The sequence below is a fragment of the Acomys russatus genome, chromosome 15, assembly GCF_903995435.1.
Source record: "Acomys russatus chromosome 15, mAcoRus1.1, whole genome shotgun sequence".
Lineage (NCBI taxonomy): Eukaryota > Metazoa > Chordata > Mammalia > Rodentia > Muridae > Acomys > Acomys russatus.
This window is the reverse complement of record NC_067151.1, coordinates 7,636,853-7,662,461: the sequence shown is the minus strand read 5'-3', so window position 1 is coordinate 7,662,461 and position 25,609 is coordinate 7,636,853. Positions and strand designations below refer to the sequence as shown.

At 44.1% G+C, this 25,609-nt stretch overlaps 1 protein-coding gene across 1 annotated transcript in view; it reads right to left on the bottom strand.

Moving 5' to 3' along the window:
- The window catches only part of Pld1 (phospholipase D1), a 198,071-nt gene that overhangs the window by 153,884 nt on the left and 18,578 nt on the right, over positions 1-25,609 (bottom strand). The gene's annotated exons all lie outside the window — the stretch shown is intronic.

The window sequence follows — 25,609 nt, the reverse complement described above, 5'->3', positions numbered from 1 at the left end:
CTTCCATGTGTGGATACAGTCTGTGACCCACAGTTCTTATCAAAGAAACTGGCAATGTTAACTTGTTCTTGTTGTTCTTGCTGTTGTTGCTTTGTTTGTTTGGTTGGTTGGTTGGTTGGTTTTGGTTTTTCAAGACAAGGTCTCTCTGTGTAGCCCTGGCTGTCCTCATCACTCTGTAGACCAGGCTGGCCCCGAACTCAGAGCTCCACTTCCTCTGCCTCCTAAGAATTGGGATTGAAGGTGTATGCCACCATCACCCATCACCCAGCTGGCAATGTTAACTTTTAATAACTCATAGGTGTTTATACTACACACACACACACACACACACACACACACACACACACACACACGTGTGCAACCATGTGCACTATGCTGAACTCCCTCACATTGTGAGTTCATCTCACACAGGTAAGAGAATAGACTAAACACAATCTACCTTTCTCCTAGCCTGGGCTGTCATTTCTTCACATCTGCCTGTTATCCTCTCATTTCAAAAGGAGAAACATTAAAAACAAAAGTTTGTTGAAAACCTGCTGTGCCCTGGCATGGTGGCACAGGCTTGTAATTCCAGCACTTGGGAGGCAAGTGGACCTCTCTGAGTTCAAGGCCAGCCCAGTGGTCTACACCAAAAGCTCCATGCCTGTCTCAATCCTATCTTAACAACAATTGTAAAATTAGTTAATTGATTAATTAAAATGAGACCAAAAAAAAAAGGCTTGTAATTTTTTAGTACATACAAGGCCCTGGAGTCAACTCAGGGTACCTCGGGAAAGAAAGAGCAAAAAGGAAAAAGAGGAAAGGAAGGATGGATGAAACAGAGGAAGGAAAACGGAGAATGGAAAGGGGAAAGGAGAAAGAAAAAGTAAAGAAGGCCTGCTATTTAAATATTAGCTGTCAGAATTATTGTTTATTTATTTCCTTGATGATATCTTTCTGGCAGCAATGTCAGCTGTGCTTTCTTTGTTTGTATTTAATAGTGTATAAATATTCTGTGCACATCCTTAGTAGAATAGAAGCAAACTCACAGCAAATGAAGAAGTAAAATAACACCTACCCATTTATTTTTAGTGACTAGTAACTGACACTCACTAATATGTCTTATGCATCAGCACTGTGATGGGCATTTAACATGTACTTTTCAACTCTTAAAAAAGCTCTGAAGTAAATACTGGCATTACTTCTATTTTAGAGATACTGTAACTGAATCCTCCAGGAGTTAGGTCATTCATTTGCGGCAACAATGGATGCTAGTAGTCTACACCACAATTTTGCAATATAACCTACAACCATCTCGTATTAATGTTATATATTCTCATTAATTGTTTTTCATACTGAATATGGAAAGAATCAGGAGATCTTAAAGACAAAAAAAAAAAAAAAAAAAAAAAAAAAAACCAAAAAGCTTAATCTAGGACAATAGGTGACAACACGGTATCATTTTGTCCTACTCCCACAGTTCCAGACACCAGAGAAGAAAGAGGCCCCACAGGGCAAGCAGGACATGCCTCCTGAACCAGCTTGTGGGCAGGAAGCTTACCTTTCCAGGACTCTCCTTTACTGATTACATTCAGATGAAATGTTCAGAAGGGGCAAACTCGGTCAAGCTGAAAAATAGCAATGGCTGCCTAGGCCTGGTACAGAAATGGAGATTGATTTTTAAGAAAATGATGAAAATATTTTTAAATTGATTATTGAGATGTCCATATAACTTTATGCTAAACACCACTGGAGTACAGATCTAAAAGGACTTAGCGTCATAAAATAGCAATTACATTACATCAAGAAAGATGGCGAGAAACAATCTCCAGGGTCAGTGAGGTGGCTGAGCAGGTTTTAAGGCACTTGTGCTGCTAAGCCTTAGAGTCCCGAGTTCAGTCCCTAAGAAGTACAGGGTAGGAGAAAAACAGCTCCTACAACTTGTCCTATGACCTTCACACACATGCCATGTTATGTGTGCATGCATACGCATGTAAAACATACATATACATACAAATAAATAAAAATAATTAATACTTTGCAAACTAGGAGTGGCACTGCATGCCTGTGAGACCAGCACTTGGGAAGAGACAGCAAGAAGACCAGGAGTTTAAGGCCAGCCTGGGCTACACAAAACTCTGTCTCAAGAAAATTAAAAGAACAATAGTAAAGTAACATCCTAGATTCAGGATCAAATATCCTTTCGTCACCTCCATTTGACTGCTCTCTTCCAGAATAAACATGGGGGCCAGATGTGTGTTTCTGAGAACAAAATGTTCAAACAACTATCATGAGAGCCGTGGCTGTGCTTGGAGGCCGTTTGGTTTTCCTTGGAAACCGTGGCCAGCCTTTATAAGAGCTGGGCAATTTACTTGATTTTGACTTTTCCTAATCTAGAATAAATGGGAACATTGCTTCATTCACTGTCACTGAAATGTGCTAAGCTGAACAGAAGAGAATAGTAAAACTAGAGGCAATGGGACGATAGGAAACTCCAAAAGCTCCCACGGAGTCAGCTGGACCCTGGGGCCTTGAGGCCTCACCACTCCTGACCTTCGGTGTCTACTAAAATGACAACGTGGAAAAAGAAAGCTGGCGGTCCCCAAGTTTCTGCCATCTTCACTACCCCATCGTCTCTAAAGATGCCTCAGATGTTGGCAAGCTCTTCCTACACGTTATCACTGCTGGCTGAGGAAACAAGTGTCACCAAAGCACTGCCTATGTGGAAATCCCAAAAGTCCTTCCTAGGCTGATGTTTCAAGCACTAAGCAAAATCAGCCCATCCTGTCTACAAAGTCATCCTGCCTTAACTCTCACTTGTCAACCTTAACCTTAAACTCATGGGCTGGAAGATAACTCCGTGCATAAATCACTGGCTGGGTGAGCATGAGTGCCCAAGTCTGGATCCCCAGCACCTGTGTGTCAGCAGGTGCAGTGGTGTGAACCTGTACTCCCCACATTGCAGGGCAGACATGCAGGATCCTAGGGGCTCACAGTAGTGAACTCCAGGTTCATTGAAGCTTAGCCTCAAACTGAAAAACTGTAAGATGGAGACCCGGTTGAAGAAGACTATCCCCATAACACACCGTGGCCTCCACACACTCCACACGGGCAGCCTAACTGCACGCAAAATCTATTCCTAATACTAAATCCCTATTAAAGGAAAACCTAGGCAGGCATGGTGGCACACACCTTTAATCCCAGCACTTGTGAGGCCAAAGATGGATCTCTGTGAGTTCGACGCTAGCCAGCTCTACATAATAAGTCCCAGGATAGATGAGGCGACATAGAGAGATACTATCTAAACAAACAAACAAACAAAAGAAAACAAAAAAAAAAAAAAAAAAAAAGGAAGGAAGAAAAACTTTGGATTTAAAAACTTTGAGATTCCTGAAATCACTCCCACAGCTGAGTATGGCTCAGTTGGTAGAGAACTTGGTTAATATGCACAGAGTCCTGGTTCAGAGGCAGCACTGCATAAACTAGTTGTAGTGGCACAAACCTGAACTTGTAGCACCTCGGACCAAAGAGGCAAAAGGATCATAAGTTCAAGATCATCCTAGGCTATATATTGAGTTTGAGGCCAACCGCAGCTATATGAGACCCTGTCATACACACACACACACACACACACACACACACACACACACACACACACACACACACAAACACACACAGAAAGAGAGAGACAGAGAGATAGAGACAGACAGAGAGACAGAGACAGAGAGAGAGACAGAGAAATAGAGACAGAGACAGAAAGACAGAGACAAAGACAGACAGACAGAGAGACAGAGATAGAGACAGAGACAAAGACAGAAAGACAGAGACAGAGAGAAAGAGAGAGAGAGAGAGAGAGAGAGAGAGAGAGAGAGAGAGAGAGAGAAGCTCCAACTCTACACTGGCTGCACTGCTATATATCATTAAACTTTCTAAATGCATTTGCCAAATGTTATGTTTTAGCTAAATTGAGCATGAATTATTCGTTCAACATTGTTTAAATGAGTATTTACATTTTAAAGGAAACTTCACATCTCATATTCTTGTCTTTCTGCAGATCTTCAGGACGCCTGAAGGAATGACAAATGACCCAACCTTTCTTTATCAGCAGGAAGTCATACTGGGCAGGAATAAAGAGGACAGACAACTAAACACATTTCCTAGCCTTAGTGATTTGATCAATTTAGACTTAAAAAATCTAAAAAAAAAAAAAAAATCCCAAGACTTGCTTTAGTCAGTAGAAGGCACTGTGCAATGCAGTAAGCTTACTAGCCACACAAACTGGCCACCTCCAGCCTTCCGTAGGAAGTGCTGGGGGGAGGGGGCACATGCACATATGAGCACAAGCTAATGGAGACCAGAGGCAGAAGTCAGGCCTCAATCGCTCCCCACCGTGTTTTGTATATAGGATCTTTCTGAACTGCTTTGGCTATGCTGGCTGGCCAGCAAGCTCGAGGGGTCCTCCTGTGTCTGCTACCACAATGAGCGGTCATGGGTGAGCATGGTGGTGTCTAGTTTTTTCTTTTGTCTTTTCCCTACATGGCTGTGAGGGTCCTCATGGCTTGTGAAGAGCCACGTAACTAGCTGAGTCATCTCCCCAGCTGTCGCTGGCCTTCTTTTTTTTTTTGTTTTGTTTTGTTTTGTTTTGTTTTGTTTTTTCAAAGATTTATTGATTATTTATACAGTGGTCTACATGTACACCTCAGGCCAGAAGAGGGCATCAGGTTACATCATAGATGGCTGTGAGCCATTATGTGGTTGCTGGGAATTGAACGCAGGACCTCTGGAAGAGCAATCAGTGCTCTTAACCTCTGAGCCATCTGTCCAGCCCCTACTGGTCTTCTTTATTGGCCACAGATAGCTCTATACTCCGTGAGTAGCCACTGGGCTTTGGCCATGGGTCACCAACAGCGTAGGTAGGAAAACAGAACAAAGCTCACACACATCTCCGTGGAGGGAGGACAGGAAGGGCACACCTTCCTGAGTGACTAGAGTTAACAGGTGTGCCTTGATGATGACCAGCACAGATGTCAGTGTTTACATGTCACTAGTAATAAACACCACCGGGGACATTTTCTAAGAAAGCAATCTGGCCTGCCTTCCCCAGGACAGAACTCCCTCTAAGACACAATACTACAGCTGATTTGACCTTATTAGACTCTATGGGGCAGTTGATAATGTAAAATAAATTTAATTAAGACAGCCAAGCTTTCAGGGCTAGTACAGAGAATGGAATCAGGCTCAAATGAGCGGCCACACCAGGAAATGTCTTTTGAATGGCTGTTATTGTTGCTATGACCACTTCGTTACTGCCCCTGCTGTGCCCACTCCTCTCACCACTCCCGACCACATCAGCGCAAACTTCCTTTGGGTTCTTCAGTTCCTTAAGTTCCGGGAGAATAATCTATCAACTTTTGCAGTCCTGGGAAGTTCAGTTGTTATTGTCATTCTGTGAACAACAGTGAATTCCCAGGGTGGATGGGATTTCATGGCCCTCACTGTTTGGTGCATGAACACAAAACCTACTCACGCCAGTGTCTTGAGTAGGCAAGGCTAAGGACAAGAACCACGGGCTTAAGCGTAGCAAAGGCGGAGGATGCAGCTTTTACTATTGTTCCCAAATAAAATCTGATAGGGTCACACACTGTGGCTCAAGAGCCTCCCAACCTTGTACAGCAGAGATGAAGACTGTAGGAAGAGGAGTGACCGAGGTGCTGAGGTACAAATGGGATCCACCCATGAAGCGGAAACGAGTTGACAGAGCAGCACCGCCACTCCCAGCTACTCAAGCCTTCCCTCCAAGGCCTTTCCCTCCAGCACCTCTTGACTTGACAGCGTTCAGGCATGGGGCAGTGCCAGGTGGGACAGTTTGCCCAAGAGCTGCTCCAGCTTTGTCTTAGATCCACTGTAGACAAGCCTGGCACTGCATGCCTCTGGGTCACCGGCTGGGTCAGAAGCTGGCATGGGCACCTCCAGAGCCTTCAATGGGAACACCACCTGGGATAACAATTAACCAGGTTCCAGGCTCAGTTTGAGATACGATGGCACAGAATCAGGCAAGAGCTGATGTCTGCTTAACCTGAGCCAAAAAGAAAGTAATATAGGGTGTGCTAGACCAGTCTATAAAAACAATGGGAGTTACATGGCTGCTGTAAGGTGTAAGCCTATGTTGCTCAGAGAGTTCAGCCCAGCCTTCCAATTCCTTGTGTTCAGAGAAAACATTTCCATGGGTGCATACTCTGGGAAATCTCTTAAATCCAGCTTGCGGGTAGTTTCCCACTTATTATATTATTTGTCCCTTTGTTTATTTCTATTTTCAACCAGAAATATGCGGTCACTGTGTGTCCTTGCTAGGTGAAAAAGCTCAGGCAGACTTTACCAAGACATGAAAACTGTGAACTTTTTAAAGATTTTGTCCATACTCACAAGTGACCAATGAGTGAGATGGTTTTAATACTTTTCTATAAAGCCATCAGGTACCAATGACCAGGTTGATAAAGGCTCCCTTTAAGGTTTAAATTAATGGCTTTAGATGGACATAGTGGCACAGACATTTAATCCTAGTACTCAGGAGGCAGAGGCAGGAGGATCTGAGTTCAATGTCAGCTGGTTTGCACAGTGAATTCCACAATAGCCAGGGTTACACAGAGAAATGCTCTCTCGATCCCAACAAAAGCATTTCATAACTGATGATTATGCAACAGCATAGCCATATAGTTAAAGGACAGATCTGGGAAGGTGGGGGTGGGGGGTTAATACTGCAACTGTGCCACCCACATAGGGGTGCAAAGTACATGGTTATAAATGGTTTGCAGCCTTCACTATGTGGCTTCAGCTTCATAAACATAAACCGGAAACAAGGAGGACCTTAAAACACACACGTACGCGCACGCACCCGCACCCACACACCACCTCTGTCTCCCTTTCCCTCCAACTTTAAAGATATTAGAAAGAAAAGAATGGTAGAGCAGATGCTGGCACAAGGCCTGTCCCGTTGGGGCAAAAAGAGAAGAGAATGGTAACAACAGACACATTAGCATATCTTAAAACATTAGTTCACCCACTTGAACTGACGCACACTTACACATACGAGGCAGAGAAGCCACCGTTTCTAAAGAGCGCACACTTTGAAACACTGTCAAATGCACCCATCTCCCAGAGAGGTCTCATGCCAATGACTCCAGGGCAAACGAACAGAGGAAAATTTGCTCTTTAACCTCTGGGAAATTGAGGGAGCCATTCTCTTGGCCCTTAATTTTATTGGCTTCATTTCTTTATTTTTATTAACGCTACTTTCGAGTCTTACACATCACACTCTAGTGTTACCAGTCAGATTTATTTTTAGGGCGACCTCTTATTGTAGGGAGCTACTTGTGAATAAAAACTATAAACAAGGGAGGAATTGGGTCCCGCTGCGCCCACCTGGACGCTCCGCCCACATAGGTGTCTGTACCTATTTCACAAGACAGTCTAGAAAAGCACACGGTTTTCACAGTGAAAATGCAATGCTGACTGATCCACTGTAACTCTAAGGAGTAGGCCCCAGGGGAAAATTGTATCCAACAAGTAGAATGAGAGAAAATGGGGCTTGCTAGAACACAACACATTACTTAGCTCAAAAACTAAAACAAAGTCATCCTGCATAAAATCAGAGTTCTGCCTAGCTGTACTTGGAGGACACAGAGAAAGTCATTACTAAAACAAGGAAAAAAAAAAAAAGCTTACAAACAGTTACAACCCTGTAAATGACGATTCCAGCTCGCGTATGCTGTTTCCTCTTGGCTCCATTTAGATTGACAGGAAAAAAATCTTAGTCAGAAAAAATGTAACCCCTAGCCCTGCAGGATCAAGGGACTTAAAAGTATTCTTTTCCAGCCAGCAATCGCAGCAATCGAGCAAGTCTTCTCCTGCCTGTCACCCCATCTCCCCACTGGCACAGAAAGAAAATCTGACACAAAACAGAAAGTTCAAAGCGCTACTAACCTGGGGCCCCTGGCAAAAAGAGACGCTCCATTTTACTCTAAAGAATGAATCCTTCCTAGGAAAGTAATGTCCAGAGCAGCTGAAAGTCGAGATGGGGGGAGATTGGCTACCCCAAGAATCCACACAAACAGAGCAAGCAGCTCAGCTTTGGCAGGCTCCCTAAAGGCAACTCAAGTCGGCCAAGCCCACAGAGCATTTTAGCCTATAAGCTTCAGTAATGAACTTGAAGCCACGCCCCATATGCTAAATAGGCATTCTACAGTGCGAAAGAAAAGCCACTGAGAATGAACTGAGAGGCTCTGACTGACTTCAGCTTTGCACTGGTTGCCTGAGAAAACCAGAGCACACACACTTCAACAAAGAGAACTCTCATTCACTTGTCTCCGCGGCCCACTGTAGTAAAGAGGCTGATTCTCGTCAGACAGGACAATACAGTCTCCCCTCTCCTGCGCTATGAAATGACTTTTATAAGCGCTGCCTAAGCTGGGTGCTGAGCGTGAAACCTCCAGCACCGTAAATTCATACTATATAAGAGAGATGTACAGCATTATTGTTTCTGAGAATCAAACTCATATTATTGCTAGCTTTCAATTTACATAATGTGGAATAAGCTCAAAACTTCATTAGTCACAAAAGGCTGAAGATTAATAGAGTTCACAAGGAAAATCTGTTAAGAAACCTTCCAGTGTCCGCTCCCAGTTGTCTGTAAGTCTGTAAGTCAGTTTTCTCATATCAGCTCATCACTTCAGATACATTTGGGGGATGAAAAGATGTTTTCAGGGGGCCAGGATGAGGCACCTGCTGCCAAGCCTGATAGTCTGAGGTCAATCGCAGGACCCACACAGTGAAAGAGAGAACTGACGCCAGATAGTCATTTCTGACCTCCATGTGCACACACACACTCAGACACGTGTGTACTCAGAAAACGAAGTGTTTATATGTGTGTATTTCTAACCTCACATACACATAATGCATATATACACTCAAACACATGTGTACTCACAATATATATATTTCAAGATAGTTTCTCTGTGTAGCCTCGGCTCTTCTGGAGCTCACTCTGTAGACCAGGCTGGCCTTGAACTCACATAGATCTACCTGCCTCTGACTCCCAAGTGCTGGTGTTAAAGGCGTGCGCCACCACACCTGGCTTAAAAAGACACTTTCAAATGGATCATTACTGTCTTTCAATATCATATACTATGTTTTCAAAATAAGCAATCTAAATTTAGTTTTCATTCTACAAAGACGTAGTTAATAATTTTCTTCAAGTAACTAAACCCTAAAACACAGTCAATATAGCTCCAGCATAGTGCTCACCCAGCTTTTTAACAGAAAACTAACACTAAATACAATTGTTCCCTGCTTTTCAACCCCAGGAATAATGTTACTTTCAAAGACTTGCTATTTTTTATATAAAGTCCTAATTTATTTACATAAGCTCTACTTTAACATGATGATCTAGATTTCTCCTACACTGTAACACAGAATCAAGTAGGGCAGGAAAAAGCTGATTCACCCACTGCCAGGCAGAACTTACGTGCATTTCTGCTAAAAGCAAGTTACTTAATGCCTATGAAACATAAAGGATTTGCACGGTGTTAGCTCGCCAATGCCACGAGGAAAACCCAGAGACAGCTCACCTAACACCCACCTTGTCATCTCCGGAAGCTAGGGCAGGGCTCAACAGTTTCTCCTAGAGATACCAATCTGGACCAACTAGAGAATCCCAGCACAGAGAGGGAAGCTAGCCTAGAGCAGTAACTAGTGGCTTTAAAAGTGCCAGTACCCCACCTGCTGGCAGAAACAGGAGAAGCCTGGAATGTTCTAACAGACTCAGGAGGAAGTCTTGATGTTGGAAGAACAGGAGGGAAAACCAGTTATGACAATACTGATGTCATAAGTAATGTGCGGTTAGGAATCATTAAAGTGTGTTCATCTATGAAAGTAAAATATTTCTGAAAAATATTGATGCCCAAAAGTCGTTAAACTTAAAGCCATCTCTTTTATGTGGCTCTAGTGTGCCAACATAAATGGTAAAAACATAAAGACATCTGATGATTTGCCTTCCCAAGAAAATTTCTAATGTATAATGTAGATTTTCTTCTCTCTCTACAAGAAGTCATGTTGTCACCCCAGAACCAGATTTGATTGGCCCCGCAACTCAACTACGTGAGCTAGTGATGTGACTGTGTCTCTTTCATGTTTCTTCTCCCTGGATATGGTGATACATGCCTGTAATTCCAGCACTCAGGAGGGTTAGACACAGGATCTTGATTTTGAGGCCAGCCTTGGTTACACGGTAAGACCTGAGAGTCTATCAACTTTAGGATCGTATCTTTTCTGTCAAAATTTATTTCCTTTTAGGCTTGGGGATATAGCATGCTTGCCAGATGTGTGTGAAGCTCTGGGTTTGAGCTGGAGAACCAGTGAGTGTGGCCACTCATCTGTTGGAAGGTGCAGGCAGGAGGAGGAGGCACAGGAAACTCAAGGTCATCCTCGGCTGCAAAGTACGACCTCAGCCTGGGCTACAGGAGACTTTGTCTCAAAGAGAAGAAAGAAGAGGAGGAGGAGGAGAAGAGGAGGAAGAAGGGGGGGAGGATTCAGGCAGGGAAGTCAGCTCAGTAAGGTGCTTGCTGTATAAACACAGGACCTGAGTTCAAATCCCAAGAACCCACATAAAGCTGGACGCAACAGCACTAGTCTGTAATCTCAACACACTCTCACAGAGGCATGCGAGGTGGGGAAAAAAGAATCCCAGATAGTTCAGGAGCCAAGCAGCCCGGCACACAGCACCAGAGTGGGGTGGAGGGAGCAGAGGCCTTTCCTCAAACTAGGTGGTACAAGAAGATAAGAGCCCACACCTAAAGTTGACCTCTGACCTGCACAGGTGTACCCAGGAGCATGCTTGCCTGTACTCACACAAAAACATCCCATTGTGTCATATAAGTTAATGTTTCTAAAATCAAAGCCTAAACCAACCGCACCAAGGTTGAAGAATTTTTAAACTCCAGCAAAAGGAAATTACAGTGGGATGCGACCTTTAAATCCACCCAAGCCTTAACTAAAAGAAACAGTGCAGCTATCGCCAAAGGCCCCTGCTGTGAGTCATATAGGGGTGCAAGGTACCTCCCCACCCTAAATTCACTTTGGCCTCACCTCCCTATTGCTATAGCTAGCTCACAGAAAGAGAAAAGAGATCTTCTGGGATGTGTGGCTTGACTCCACACAGCCACAGGGCCAGGCCTGGAGAGAAAGTCACTGTCCCTAACCACAGCCTCCTGACCCTCCACATCCATGGGTCAACCAACCTCAAATGGAAATAGTTGCGGGGAAACCACATCTGTTCTGAACATGTCTGTACTTTTTCTTGTCATTATCCCTTAAGCAATTAAAACTTAACAGCTTAATTGCAGCCATACTGTAAAACAGTCACACTATAATGTAGCAACTCATTAAATAGAATATTTATTATATCATGTCTCATAAAGAATCTTGCTTGAGGCCAGTTAGAGCCTCAGGAAGACATGTGGGTTTCAAGCATGTTATATGTCATTTTATGTAAAGAATGTATATAATCTAAATCCATGGGTATCCAAGGCAGCTGGTGCCCTTCCACTGGCCACAGAAGAACAGAAGAACGCTGTACTGAACTGGCGTGTGCTCTGCCAAACATTGGCATACTGGGGACAGTAAGGAGGCAAGGATGGCCCAGGAAAGTCCTCAGTAAACAGAGAGTCAACACAGGACAGAGCTGGAAGTGACAGGGAGGGGAGGAGGGGAGCCCAGGCAGAGGGCATGGGGGGGGGGGGCATCCTCTGAGGAAGCAGGTTTGGCCTGGAATACTGGCAGAGCCCGTCATGGGGGAAGTCGGGAGGCCTCTGATCTCCCCTAATGCAGGCTGGAGGGTGACTGGAAAGCATGGTGATGCAGCACGGAGAGGGAAGAGCTGGACAAGGACGGGGCAAAAAAGTAGGAGACAGGAGATACCTACAAAAGAGAAGGGCAGGTACATCTTAGTGTTTCTAAATGCTCCAGTTCGGCGCCCAGATAAAGCCCAGTAGATGAATGCTTACCTACATGCACAAAATCCTGGGTTCAGTCCCTAGCTCAGCGTGAATCAGGCACAGTGGGACAAGCCTGCAATCCCAGCCTTTCAGAGGTAGAACTGGGAGGAGCAGAAGTTCAAGGTCATCTTCAGCTATGTGATGAATTCAACGCCAGCCTGGGCTAGAGACTCTGGCTCAAAAAAAAAAAAAAAAAAAAAAAAATGGGGGCCAGATGGCAAGATGGCTCATTAAATAGATATACTTGTTACCAAGAATGAAGACTGCAATTTGAACCCTGGGACTCACATGGTAGAAGAGAACCAAACAAAGGCTGTAGCTTGTCCCCTAGCCTCCACACATGTGGGAGCAAGCACACACACATGTACTCATGAGTGATGCATGCATGTATGTAATAATACATGGATGAGGGCAAGGCACTTGCCACACAAGCATGAAGCTCTGAGTTAGGATCCACAGAACTCCAGATGGGGCAGGGCACATCTGTGATCCCAGTGCTGTCATGGGGAGATCAGAGGCAGAGTCGGAAAACTACCTAGAAGTTTTGGGCCATTTGCCAGCCTGGTACACGCATAGGTGAGAAATGTGAAAATCCACCATCTCAAGCAAGGTAGAAGGTGAGAAGCAACAGCCAAGGTTGTCTTCTGACCTTCACACAGGTGTGTGTCTGCACTCGCACACATGTGTGTACACACACCACACCCATACACAGGAGGTAGGGGGAAGTAATCACACCACATCACACCCAGTCATTCACACAGAGAAAGATAAAATAATAAGTAACTTAATGGACAAATAAAATGCAACAAAATGTCCAAGTCTACATTGGCAAGCTTCATCAAGAAGGCTAAAGAGAGGCTGTATACGGCTTAGTGGTTAAGAGCACCAACTGCTCTTCCAGAGGGCCCGGATTCAATTACCAGTACTCACGTGGTGACTCACAACTATCTGTAATTCCAGTTGCAAGGATCCAGCGCCCTCTTTTGGCCTCTGGCCCAGACATACATGCAGGCAAAACACTCAGACACATAAAGATAGATAGACAGACAGACAGACAGACAGACAAGGCTGTACAGGGCTTGGAGGCTGGAAGATAGCTCAGAAGTTAGGAGCACTTCCTGCTCTTCCATAGTATTTGAGCTTGGTTTTCAACATCCACATCAGGCAACTCATGGCCTTGAACCCGCCCCTTCACACAGCATACATTCTCTCTCACACACACTCACACACTCACACACACACACACTCACACACACATACATACACACACACATGCACACACACAAATCTAAAAACTTTTGAACATAAAAGCAGTAAGCCTGACAGCACCATGCTCAATGGCTCCCTCAGGGGCATAGATTTTACCCAAGAGATGGCTCAGCCAGTAAAGGTGTTCACCATCAAGCTGACTGACTGAGGTCTATCCTGGGGCCATCGTGGTGGTAGAAGGAGAGAACTGACTCCACATAGTGCCATGATCCAGTAGATAGACAGTGAAAGAAAAAGAGAGAGAGAGACAAACAGAGACACATAGACAGACAGACAGACAGGATCGATAGATACATAGATGATAGATAAATATATAATAGATAGATAGATAGATAGATAGAGTTTCTAAATTTAAAAAGAATGGCCTATTCTGTGACTTGTCATTAATAAAATTCACAGATGATCTCCTAGTGTGTCATAGTTGTCACTAATATCTCAGAGTACCATTCCCACTCATCATAAATTCAGACTAACGGTGGTCATTAGACCCACTACCTGATGCCACTGTGCACATTAAACAAGAGGGTCGCACGGGACGACAACATTTATTTCTTGTCACATCTATGACTCTCGGCTATTGGTTTTCTTTCTAATTTTCCACATTTAATTCTATGCAGTAAATATTATTCTCTGGAAAGGGATTCATTTCCTCTGTTAGAATGTGGGAGGTCCCCGTGGCATACACAAAGTGAAGATATCTGAATATTTGTAGGGAGTGAGTGGCTCAGCTGGGAGAGCACCTGCGTAGCATGGATGAGGTCTGATTCAGTCCCCCAAAGGCATGAACCAGATGTGGCAGTGCATGCCTGAAATTCCAGTGTTCTAGAGGTAAAGGCAGGAGCATCAAAAATTTAAGGTCAGCCAGGTATGGTGGAGCACAGCTTTAATCCCAGCACTCGAGAGGCAGAGGCAGGAAGATCTCTTGAGTTCCAGGAAAGCCAGGGCTACAAAAATAAATCTTTACTCAAGAAAAAAAAGTTTAAGGTCATCCTTAGCTAAATACTAAGTTCAAAGAGGCTAGCCTGAGTTACATGAGACTCTGCCTTAAAAAGTAAATGTTAAAAAAAAAAAAAGAGGAAGTCATAGGAAGACTCTTAGGAATGACATTCAGAAAAGGAGACCCAGGGTAGCAAGGTGAATGATTGTGCAAAGGAGCTTGCCTAAAGCCTGTAGGCCTAAGCTTCACCCTCGGGACTCATGAAAAGGTGGAAGGACAGAACTCATGCCAAGAAGTTGTCCTCAGACCTCTAGCTCTGTGCCATGACATGGCTCCCCCTGACAATAGTAAAAGAGAAAACTCTAGTGTGAGTAGAAGTTGCAGAATTCAAAACCAAGATTTCTAGCGTTCGTCCCTTCCAGCCAGACTCCACACTCCTGAGCACAGATCCCTTCTCTGATATAAGCAACGTACGTACACATGTGCCTGCTCCACAGTGACTCTGACTGGAAGGCAGGCCACCCAACCTGCTTTGGACCTCAGCAGGAGCTGCTCTGTAAGACAGCACCACCCCCTGACCCCACAGTGGGCCAGGCCCTGTTGGCTACCTGGTTGGTGAGTGGCTCCGTAGCCGAGCATGTCGGCATCAGCACACCAGTCAGAGCCTAATGGCCACCCCACCCTTCTCCAGGGCTTCTATTTATAGGCATGGCTCTTCTGGCAGTTGACATGTGAATTATGAGACTTACAATATACACCTGTTTAATTTTCCATCATTCATAACCCTTTTTAGCTTAGCCTCTGCTAAAGCAATTAGTTTGGAATTGGGTGGACTAGCTGACACAGGGCTTTGTCCTCTGCTCTCTGTGCCTGCCAACTGGCATTCGTTATTTGATGTGTGACGCGAGCTGCCAGGATAGCCGCAAAGGACAATGTGCCTCCTTGTTGCCGTGTCTACACCCTGGTCGGCTGCAGCTGTCATGGTACCTCCTGTGTGTGGACTTGCCACTGCTCCTCTTACCGTTATAGGCTTATTTCCTTAACCATTGCAAATTACTTTGACATCCAGTCTAACCCTCTAAGATGTAACCACATTTTGAGAACTGATAGCACAAAATTGAAAACACGGGTGCTCAAAACTCTCTAAAGTGTGTATTTAGGGTTTTTTTTTAAAAATCCATGTAATTTTTATCTATCTGCGCATGTACATGTTTGAGTGTGCATGTGTGTGCAGATGCCTGTGGAGGAAAGAAGAGCCTGATGGATGCTCTGGAATTGGTGCTACAAGTGATTGTGAGCTGCCATGTGGGTGCTAGGACGCACGCTCAGGTGCTTCTTTCACCTTTCTCAATTATTGTAGTTTTACACACGCAAAATCTACCTCAAGTTTGACTGGGAAACCTGTTTGTTTGTTTGTTTGTTTGTTTTTATAGAAGTCATTCCGTTCACAGCTGCTCACCATATATTTGCATATTTCCTTTCATTAATGGTAATTTAGCTTTTACCCATTGAGAAATCTGCGTTAAAAATACAAGTTGAGGGGGGACAAAGGGATGTAGCTCATTTGGTAGGTTCCTTACGAAGCCCGCAGAAAGCTTTGATATACATACGTCATAAACTAAACTTAGTGGTCCACACTTGGAATCCCAGCACTTTAGAGGTGAAGGGAAGAGAATCAGAAGTTCAAGGCCCCATTCAGCTACCTCCTTGGACTCTAGAAGAAAAAGAGCTGTACCCTCCTGCTGCTGGCCCGAACACTGCACACCGTCCATGGTACCCTCCTGCTGCTGGCCCGAACACTGCACACCGTCCACAGGGCTATTCAGGAAAGAAGACAGCGTAACACCCAGGCCCCGCCTCTCTGGAAAAAGGAGCTCAATGGGCAACCAGCCCAGCATAATTTACCTTCTCAGCCAGTCACCCAGAACATTTCCTTCCTTCCCTACATGATTTAAGAAAGGGATCCTGTTGCCCCGAAATACTTCCTGTAGAAGGAAGTCTACTGCATGTGTTGTACTGCCTAGGTTGGCTACTTAAATGTGGCACAACACTTAACTGTTCATGTGTCTTAGTTTTCTAGGGCTGTGATTATCTAAGGCAACTTAGAGGAGAAAAGGGTTCTTTGGAGCTTACAGTTCCAGAAAGTTAGTTAGAATCTGTGACCATCATGGCAGTCAGGCATGGGGTTGGAGCAGGAGATGAGAGCTTACATCTTGATCCTCAAGCAGAAGGCAGATGCTGCCTAGGAAGGGCATGGGCTATTGAGACTCCAAAGCCCACCCCAGTGACACGCCTCCTTCAACATGACCACACCTCCTAATCCTTCCCACACAGTGCCACCAACTGGGGGGATCAAGTATTCAGACAAAGGCCTGGGTTCAATTCCCAGCACCATAGAAAGTGTCTACCAAGATGGAGAGATGGCTCAGGGGTTAACAGAACTATCTGCTCTTCCGGAGGTCCTCCCAGCATCCACATGGTGCCTCACAGCCATCTGTGATGTGGTCTGATGGCCTCTTCTGGCATACAGATGTACATGTAGATAGAGAACTCATATACATTAAATAAATCTTAGGAAGGAAGGAAGGAAGGAAGGAAGGAAGGAAGGAAAGAAGAAGGAAGGAGGGAGGGAGGGAGGAAGGAAGGAAGAGAAACTCTCTACCAGGTATAGCGTCACACACCTCTATCCCCAGCACGTGTAAGGTGTAGGCAAGAGGATCAGGAATTTAAGGTCCTGCATTCAAAGCCAGCGTCCGAGTCAGTGTCTTAAATATGTCAAAAAAGGACAGAAATATAGGGGTAAGCAGAGGGTACAAGAGACTAACGGGGTATTTTTAGATTTAAGGTGAAACACAGTAATTCTGCATATTCATGGTGTACAGTATGACATTTCTACACAAGTTTACAATGTGTCATGATAAATAGCATACTAACACTTCATTCCTTTAGAATTAGTGAGCATAGGGAACTTTGAAAATCCTGCTTTAGCAGCTGATATCGACCCTAACTATCTTGCTGTACCATATATAGAACACAGACATTAATCTTCCCATTAACATGAATCCTGGTACCTGTTAACCCTCATCTCTCTGTCTTCCCTCCCCAACACCCTTCCTAGGCTCCAGGAAGCACTGTTCTCCTTTTTACATCAGGATATCAATGTTGTAGCTTCCACCTATAAATACAAACAAATGGTATTTGTCTTTCTGTGCCTAGCTTATTTCATGTAACATGATGCCAGGAGAAACCTTTAAAGAGGATGCTATGGAATGTGCGAATAACAAAAACGAGCCAATCAGCCGAGGAAGCGCGGTGATGCGGATGTAGGAGGATACAGGGCTCTGAGTAGGCAGAAGCAGATGCTGGAGGGAAGAGAGCTGTAACTCAGCAGAACATAGGATCCATCAGCCTAAAGACCGGGGCCTAGAGGGCAGGATGACGGACGGATACAGGAGGGCTTGGTCATGGGGAGACATGCTCATTCTTGCTGACTATTTCTAGGTTCTCCATGATCTTTAGCTGAGCGAGGTAGGAGGAAATGGAGGTTTGGGGAAAGAAACAAAGATGCTCAGGAAGATAAGACAAGGAACTCACTGGGGAATATGCCATGACTGCCAAAGAGTGCCCGAGGAGGCAAAGTCAGGGCGTGGAGGGGAAGGTGAGCAATTAGCGGCACATCATCACAGCTGTGTGTGACTGTTTTCAGCTGTTGGGGGACAGTGCAAAGCTGTGCCTGTAGGATCTTGATTTTAATGTGGTTGGGATTTGCTGGGAAGTCTGATAGGAGGGCAGGCAGACAGAATAATCGCAAGTGTGGTGGTTAATCTAATCTTTTAAAACATGTTTTATTCATTCTCCCTCCCTCTTTCTCTATCCCTGTCCCCCTTTCTAACTCTCTTTGTCTCTGCTTGTCTCTGTGTCTGTCATCTCTGTCTCTGTCTCTGTCTCTCCCTCTCTCCCTCTCTGTCTGTCTGTCTCTCTCTCTCTGTTTGTGTGTGTGTGTGTGTGTGTGTGTGTGTGTGTGTGTGTGTGTGTGTGTGTGTGCTAGTGTCCACAGAGGACAACTTGTAGACTTGTAGGAGTTGGCTTCCCTTCCACCATGTGGGTCTCAGTGTCAAACTCAGGTCACCAGGCTTGGCAGCAACCTCCTTTCCACATTGTGCCGTCTCATCAGCCCTCAATTCACCTTTCAACAAATACATGGTTTGATCATCCCTGGTTGAATAAAAGTGAATTTGTAAACCCACAAAACTAAAGAAAAGGCCCAGTCCTGGCTTGTCTTCCTGAACCAAGGAGGGACCACATCAGGAAAAGGGATTTGGATGCTATATTTTAGAGTCCTATCTGCCACATAATTAAACAACACGGAAGGGCAGAAAGCACTGAAGCCCAAAGAACAGATTTAATGGTTCCACCCTATAATGCCTGGATGCTATTTAAGGATGCCATACTGTCTACCTATTCCAAAATAGAGATCCAATCTTATATATATATGTATATATATACACATATACACACACACACATATATAATAGACTCAAGAATATACATCAATCTGATGAAGTTTCCGCTGGAAAAACTAACATGGGAAGCTTCCTGCTGACTCTCATGCAAATGTGGCAGCCAGTCACTCACAGATGGTCCTTCATTTACACGATTTGAGCCACATTTTCTCAGCCTCACCATGATGTCAAAGCCAAATGCCTTTCATAGTAACTGGCCTCCGGTTTAGAAGTTGGATCTTTCCTGGGTTAGTGACACGTGATCTCTAGTGATGCCGGACAGTGACAGCATTCCTTGGCTCCTGCCAGCCATATAATCATGCACCCCACAGCGCCCTGTGAGGGTCAGTAGGGCAGCTACAGGAAGTGCATTTTAGGGGCGTGTGCATGAGTGTTCATGTTGGTGTACAGTTATACATGCATGCAGGGGTCAACTTTGACTTGTTCTGTTTGTTATTTGGGGCTTTTGTTTCATGTTTGTTTGTGGTTGGTTTTTTGTTTTTGTTTGTTTGTTTGTTTGGGTTTTGTTTTGTCTTGGAGACAGGTTTTCTCTGTGTAGCCCTAGCTGTCCTGGAACTCACTCTATAGATCAGGCTAGCCTTGAACTCAGAGATTCCCCCTGCCTCTGCCTCCAGAGTTCTGGAGTTACAGTAGTGCGCCACCACACCCTGCTGAAAGAGGTACTCTCTTAATTGAGGTACTGGATCCATCAGATTGGCCAATGGATATACCTTCTGGGTACATCTGCAAGTATGCATGCTCACATGCACACACGGAGGTCACCCGGAAACATTTGCTGTCCTGCTCTATCACTCCCTGCCTCATTAGAAGGTGAGCGAGGTAACTCCTTTCACATTAGCGCCTTTCATTGATTGGTTATCATCACTTTAAGCCTCCCAGTCTCTGCTGTGCGAGCCTCCAAGCCTCCATCTAGCAATTGACTTTAATAATGCATAACTCAGCAGGGTACTAGGCATTCAGCACAAATCAGAAATAGATGTGGGTCCTAGCCCAGGAAAGCTGACCGGTCCTCACTGTTCTACTCTCCCCTCCTCTGGCTTCCTCTGAGGTCTCTAAAACTGCCAGGCTTTGTTAGAATATCTGCCTTCAATGCAGGCCTCCTATCTGGGTTGGTTTATATGCTACACGAGATATTTTCTAGTTTCCTTTTCCCTTGGCCAGGCCTCTATTGTCCCTGTAAAATAAATGCCTGGGTGCCCCCATGTGGCCAATACTTCCTGTCTACTCCTACTGCAAAAGCTGATTATGTACAAAACAGAAAAACCAAACCAACTTCTTGATCATACATAGTGTTTACAGAGGGCTCTGGAATACACGTGCACATGCAACGACTCATTTAGATGTAAAATCTCCAGCAAATAAAATAAAGGCCATGGCCTACTACCATTTATGCTACGGTGATGCAAGATGAGGACCAGACATCTTCTTCCTAATAGCAAGAATGGTACCCTTGGGGACTGGCAAGATGGCTCAGTGGGTAACAAGGCTGGCTACCAAAACCGACAAGAAAGAACTGGTTCTCAAGAGTAGATGTTCTCTCTCTCTGTGTCTCTCTCTCTGTTTGTCTCTCTCTGGCTCTGTCTGTCTGTCTGTCTATCTGTCTCTTTCTCTCTCTCTCTCTCTCTCTCTCTCTCTCTCTCTCTCTCTCTCTCTCACACACACACACACACACACACACACACACACACACACTAACACACACACACAAATAAATGCAAAAAGGAGAAAAGAGATAATAGTAATAATGATATCCCTGGATTAGCATTTGGGAAGAGTGAATATATTTCCCTGATAAGTTAGTAAAATTTAGATATAAAAGTTATTTTGACTTTTAAAAAAGACAGAGATTTTTTTCCTTGGAAAAAAGGTCGCAAATAGCCCACTACGGCCACAATTTACTCTAGTACCTAAGGTGACCTTGATCTTTTGATCTTCCTGCCTGTGCCACCTGAGTCTGAGAGGACAGGCACACAGTATGATTGCCTGAGTTATGAAGTACTGTGGATGAAACCCAGGACCTCACGTACATGCTAGGCTACCATTCTGCGCACAGAGTTTTATCCCAACCCTGACAATGATTTTTTTTTTTTTTTTGAAAAGAAGCTATTATAGCTACAAGCTTTAAGAACAAAATTAGCTTTTGAACTTGGAATACAGCTGCCTTTTCTTTCTGAAAGGAATGACAAGACAGTCTGTAGTCACTATACCAACAAGGAGGGTGACTAACAAACAGAACATGCAGGGTCCCAGCTGCTGAGAAAATGAGGTCAGGTTCCCCAGCTACCGACATGCTGAGGAGAGGGTGAAGTGGTCCTAGAGGCATAGGATTCCAAGACCTCTTGACCAACTGAACTCATCCAATTAGGATCTCAATAAACCACAAGGCTTGATACCGGTTCCCCGATAGTGCATTTCCCCACCTCCAGATACAAATCAGAACCAATAGACAAAGCCAGTATTCCAGAGCAGCTCAAGGATAGGCTGGTCTACAGGAAATCCTGTCTCAAACCAACAAGAACCAAAGAAATGTAGACAAGACAAAACTCAATAGGAAACCTGGGAAAACTAAAGTAACGTGGCAAATTTGTATTAAACCGTAGCAGAAATGTTGTGGAAATTCTTCATGCCTCTTAAAAGCTGGCCGGGAAAATATTGCAGGGATCCTGATGGAACAATCAGTGTATTCACATGTATCAAAGGCCGCTGCTGTCAAGCCTGGCTTGAGAAGACAAGGAAGGCTATTTACTAAGGTTTCCTCTAGATGCTTCTACAGCTCGCTCTACTCTTGACTTGTTTGAGCTTAAATTTTCTTTAGTTATCTGAGTGTGTGGCACAGGCTGTCATCTTAATGCTTTCAAGGCTGAAACTGGAAGATTGGGGGTTCAAAGCAAGCCTGAGCTACAAATTGAGGCCTATCCGAATCAATCAATAATAGTTATAACAGTAGATTAAACAATCTTCTGTTAAAAAGATTGAAGATGATATGAGAAGATCGAATGATCTCCCTTGTTCGTGGATCAGAAGAATTAACATAGTAAAAATGGCCATCTTACCAAAAGCAATTTACAGATTCAATGCAATCCTTATCAAAATACCTACACAATTTTTTAAAGACATTGAAAGTTCAATTCTCAACTTCATATGGAAAAACAAAAAACCCAAAATAGCTAAAACAATCTTGTACAATAAAAGATCCTCCAGAGGAATCTCCATACCTGATCTCAAGCTGTACTATAAAGCAACAGTAATTAAAACAGCATGGTACTGGCACAGCAATAGGCTGGTTGATCAATGGAATCGAATTGAAGACCCAGATATGAATCCACACACATATGGTCACTTGATTTTTGACAAAGAAGCCAAATCCATTCAATGGAAAAAGGATAGCATCTTCAACAAATAGTGCTGGTTTAACTGGATGTCTACGTGTAAAAAAATGCAATTAGACTCATATTTGTCGCCATGCACAAAACTCAAGTCCAAGTGGATCAAAGACCTCAACATAAAACTAGAAACACTAAATCAGTTAGAAGAAAAAGTGGGGAAGAGCCTTGAACTCATTGGCACAGGAGACAACTTCCTGAACAGAACACCAACAGCCCAGGCCTTAAGGGCAACAATTAATATATGGGAACTTATGAGGCTGAGAAGAGTCTGTAAGGCAGAAAACACCACCAACAGAAAAAAGCAACAGCCTAGAGATCAGGAAAAGATCTTCACCAACCCTACATCTGAAAAAGGTCTAATATCCAAAATATATAAAGAACTCAAGAAGCTAAACACCACCAAACCAAATAACCCAATTGAGAAATGGGGCTCAGAACTAAACAGAGAATTTTCAACAGAGGAATATCGAATGGCTGAGAAACACTTAAGAAATGCTGAACATCCTTAGTCATCAGGGAAATGCAAATCAAAACAACTCTGAGATTCCATCTTACACCCATCAGAATGGCTAAGATCAAAACTTCAGGCAACATCACATGCTGGTGAGGATATGGAGAAAGAGGAACACTCCTTCATTGCTGATGGGAATGCAAACTACTACAACTACTTTGGAAATCTATCTGGCGCTATCTCAGAAAACTGGGAATAGAGCTTCCTCAAGACCCAGCTATTCCACTCCTTGGAATATACCCAGAAGATGCTCCAGCACACAAGAAGGACATATGCTTAACCATGTTCATAGTGGCCTTATTCATAATAGCCAGAACATGAAAACAGCCTAAGTGTCCCTCAGTAGAAGAATGGATAAAGAAACTGTGGTACATTTATACTATGGAATACTACTCAGCTATTAAAAACAAGGAATTCGTGATGGGAGAACAATTGAGTTGTAATCTGAATAAATAAATTAATTAATAAAAAAAGAAAATTAAACCCAAAGAATGTAAGATTTTATAATGTTTTAAAATAAATAAATAAGAAAATAAAATGTAAAAAAACAAAACAAAAAGAAAGAAAAAACCCAAATTTATAGACAAATGGATTGAACTAGAAATGAGTGAGTTAACCCAGAAGCAGAAAGAGCCAAATGGTATATACTCACTTATATCTGGACACTAGCCCAAGGAGCATGTCCCATGAAAGTCTTCACTTGCTTACCAGGAAAGTGGGATAGAAGGGAGGACATCCTATTGGGACTCTGGGTGAGAGAAGCATGGGAGAATGGGGAAATAGAAGGATGCAGAGGGTCCAATAAACCTACAATAAGAACATTATGATGGGTGGATCTGGGCCCAGGGGTCCTGGTCAAACTATGGCACCAGCCAAGGACAATACATGCAGTAAACGTCGAACCCCTACCCAGATCTAGCCAATGGACAAGACATTCTCCACAGATGAGTGGAGAGTGGGATCTGACTTCCACACGAACTCTGGTGCCCCATATTTGATCACACCCCTGCATGGGGAGGCCTGGTGGCACTCAGAGGAAGGATAACAGGTCATCAAGAAGAGACTTGATACCCTATGAGCATATACAAAGGGAGGAATTTCCCCTCAGTCACAGTCATAGGGGAGGGGAGAAAGGGGAAAGCAGGAGGGAGGGAGGAATGGGAGGATACAAGGGATGGGATAACAAAATTGAGATGTAATATGAATAAATTAATAATATATATAAAGAAAAAAAAATCTTCTGTTAGCAGAAGGATTAATTTGCATCTTGGTTTGTTCCATGTTTTGTGGACTGTATGCCTTCAAACTAAACTGAAAGAAATCCTTTCCCCTTTAGCCTAGAACTCACCATGTAGGCCAAGCTGGCTTCCAACTCATGGAATACTTCTATCTTAGTCAAATGTTGAGGTTACAGGCATGAGCAACTAACTATGCCTGGCTCTGCATCTGCTAATGGAACATTTATTCCTATATCTTCTGAGTACCTCCTATGTGCTGGGAAGTCTGTAGACACTCAAGGTTCAGGGTTGAGAAATAAGTGGACATCACAAAGCTGGAGCGCTCATGAAGGAGGTAGTCTGCATGGTCCAACCAACAAAGGTGTACCATGAACTCCCCTCAGGAGCAGAGAAGGGAGCAGAAATGACTGAGCATGCAGGGAAGTTCACATCAGGGTAGACTCTACCAAGGTATAGGATGCTTATCTCTAACAGAAGAAGAGTATCCTACTGAAAGAGCCCCAGAGCAGGAGACTACAAGGTAAGTGCTAACACCAAAATTCCCAGAATAGGAAGAGAAAGGAAAGAGGGGAAGAGAAGGAGGTAGGGGGAGAGGCAGACTTGAATCTGATGAAGAGCAAAGGTTTTACGCCCTAATCTGGGTTTCAGAAAGACCACCTACCTTATAAATCTGGAGACAGAGACTAAGCAATGCTCTATGAGGTAGGAACTCACAGGGACAATGGCTGAGTTGAGAAATCAGTGTCGAGGAAGGGCTTAGTGGAGTAGAAGAGGCAGGGAGACAGGAAGGTCAGCATCCACCTTACGCATTGTGGAAAGGCAGAGTTGGCCACATGCATGAAAGCTGAGTGTGTTACGGTGCTCATAGGAAGAGACCAGGGGTAATCTTGCCAGGCAGTTCCAAGAGTCTATAGAGAGCTGAAGAAGAGAAGAGATAGCACTGAGGTAGAGCTGAAGTCTCCAGAGCTTCTTTTACATGGGCTGGCCAAATCAGGAGGGCAAAAGGCCATGGGGAAAGCCAAGTCAAGACATGGTCTGTACACTGGGAAAAACTGGTGCATGAAGTGAGCTCACCAGTAAGATGGAATCCCAAATGCAGGGTTCAGAGCTTCTGCAGTTTGAATATGAAATATCCACCATAGGCTCCTGTGATTGAACTCTAGTCCCTGGCTGCTGGAAGGTGGTGGAGCTATTAGGTGGTGGAGTTTCACAGGAGGATGTGCACTACGATGGGCTGGCCTTGGTGCTTTATAGGTCAGCCTGAATTCCTGTTCTACTCTCTGCTTCCTGGCTGCACATGCATCGTGATCACACATCACAATCTGCTTTCCCTGCCATGGTGGACTGCTCGCCTTCAAACTAAAACTAAACTGAAAGAAATCCTTCTTACCTTCAGGTGGCTTTTTGTCAGATGGCTTGCCACAACAAGAAATGTGCCTAATAAAATAAAATAAAATGGGGGCATCCCATAGAACGTCCAATAAAAGAAAAACATGCAGAGAAGGATTCCCAAGTCATAAATGAGGAAAGAGGTTCCCTCTGACATGTTTTCTTGTAAAAGAAAGCGACAAGGTCTATGACAGGGAAAGAAGTATGGGAAGTTCATCGTTGCTTCCGGCATGTTGGGTCCTGGCAGTTCACTGTTGCTTCCTGCGTGCCAAGTCCTGTTCTAAGCTCCCAGAACATGAAAGTGAGCTGGTAACTTCCCTACTTCTATGA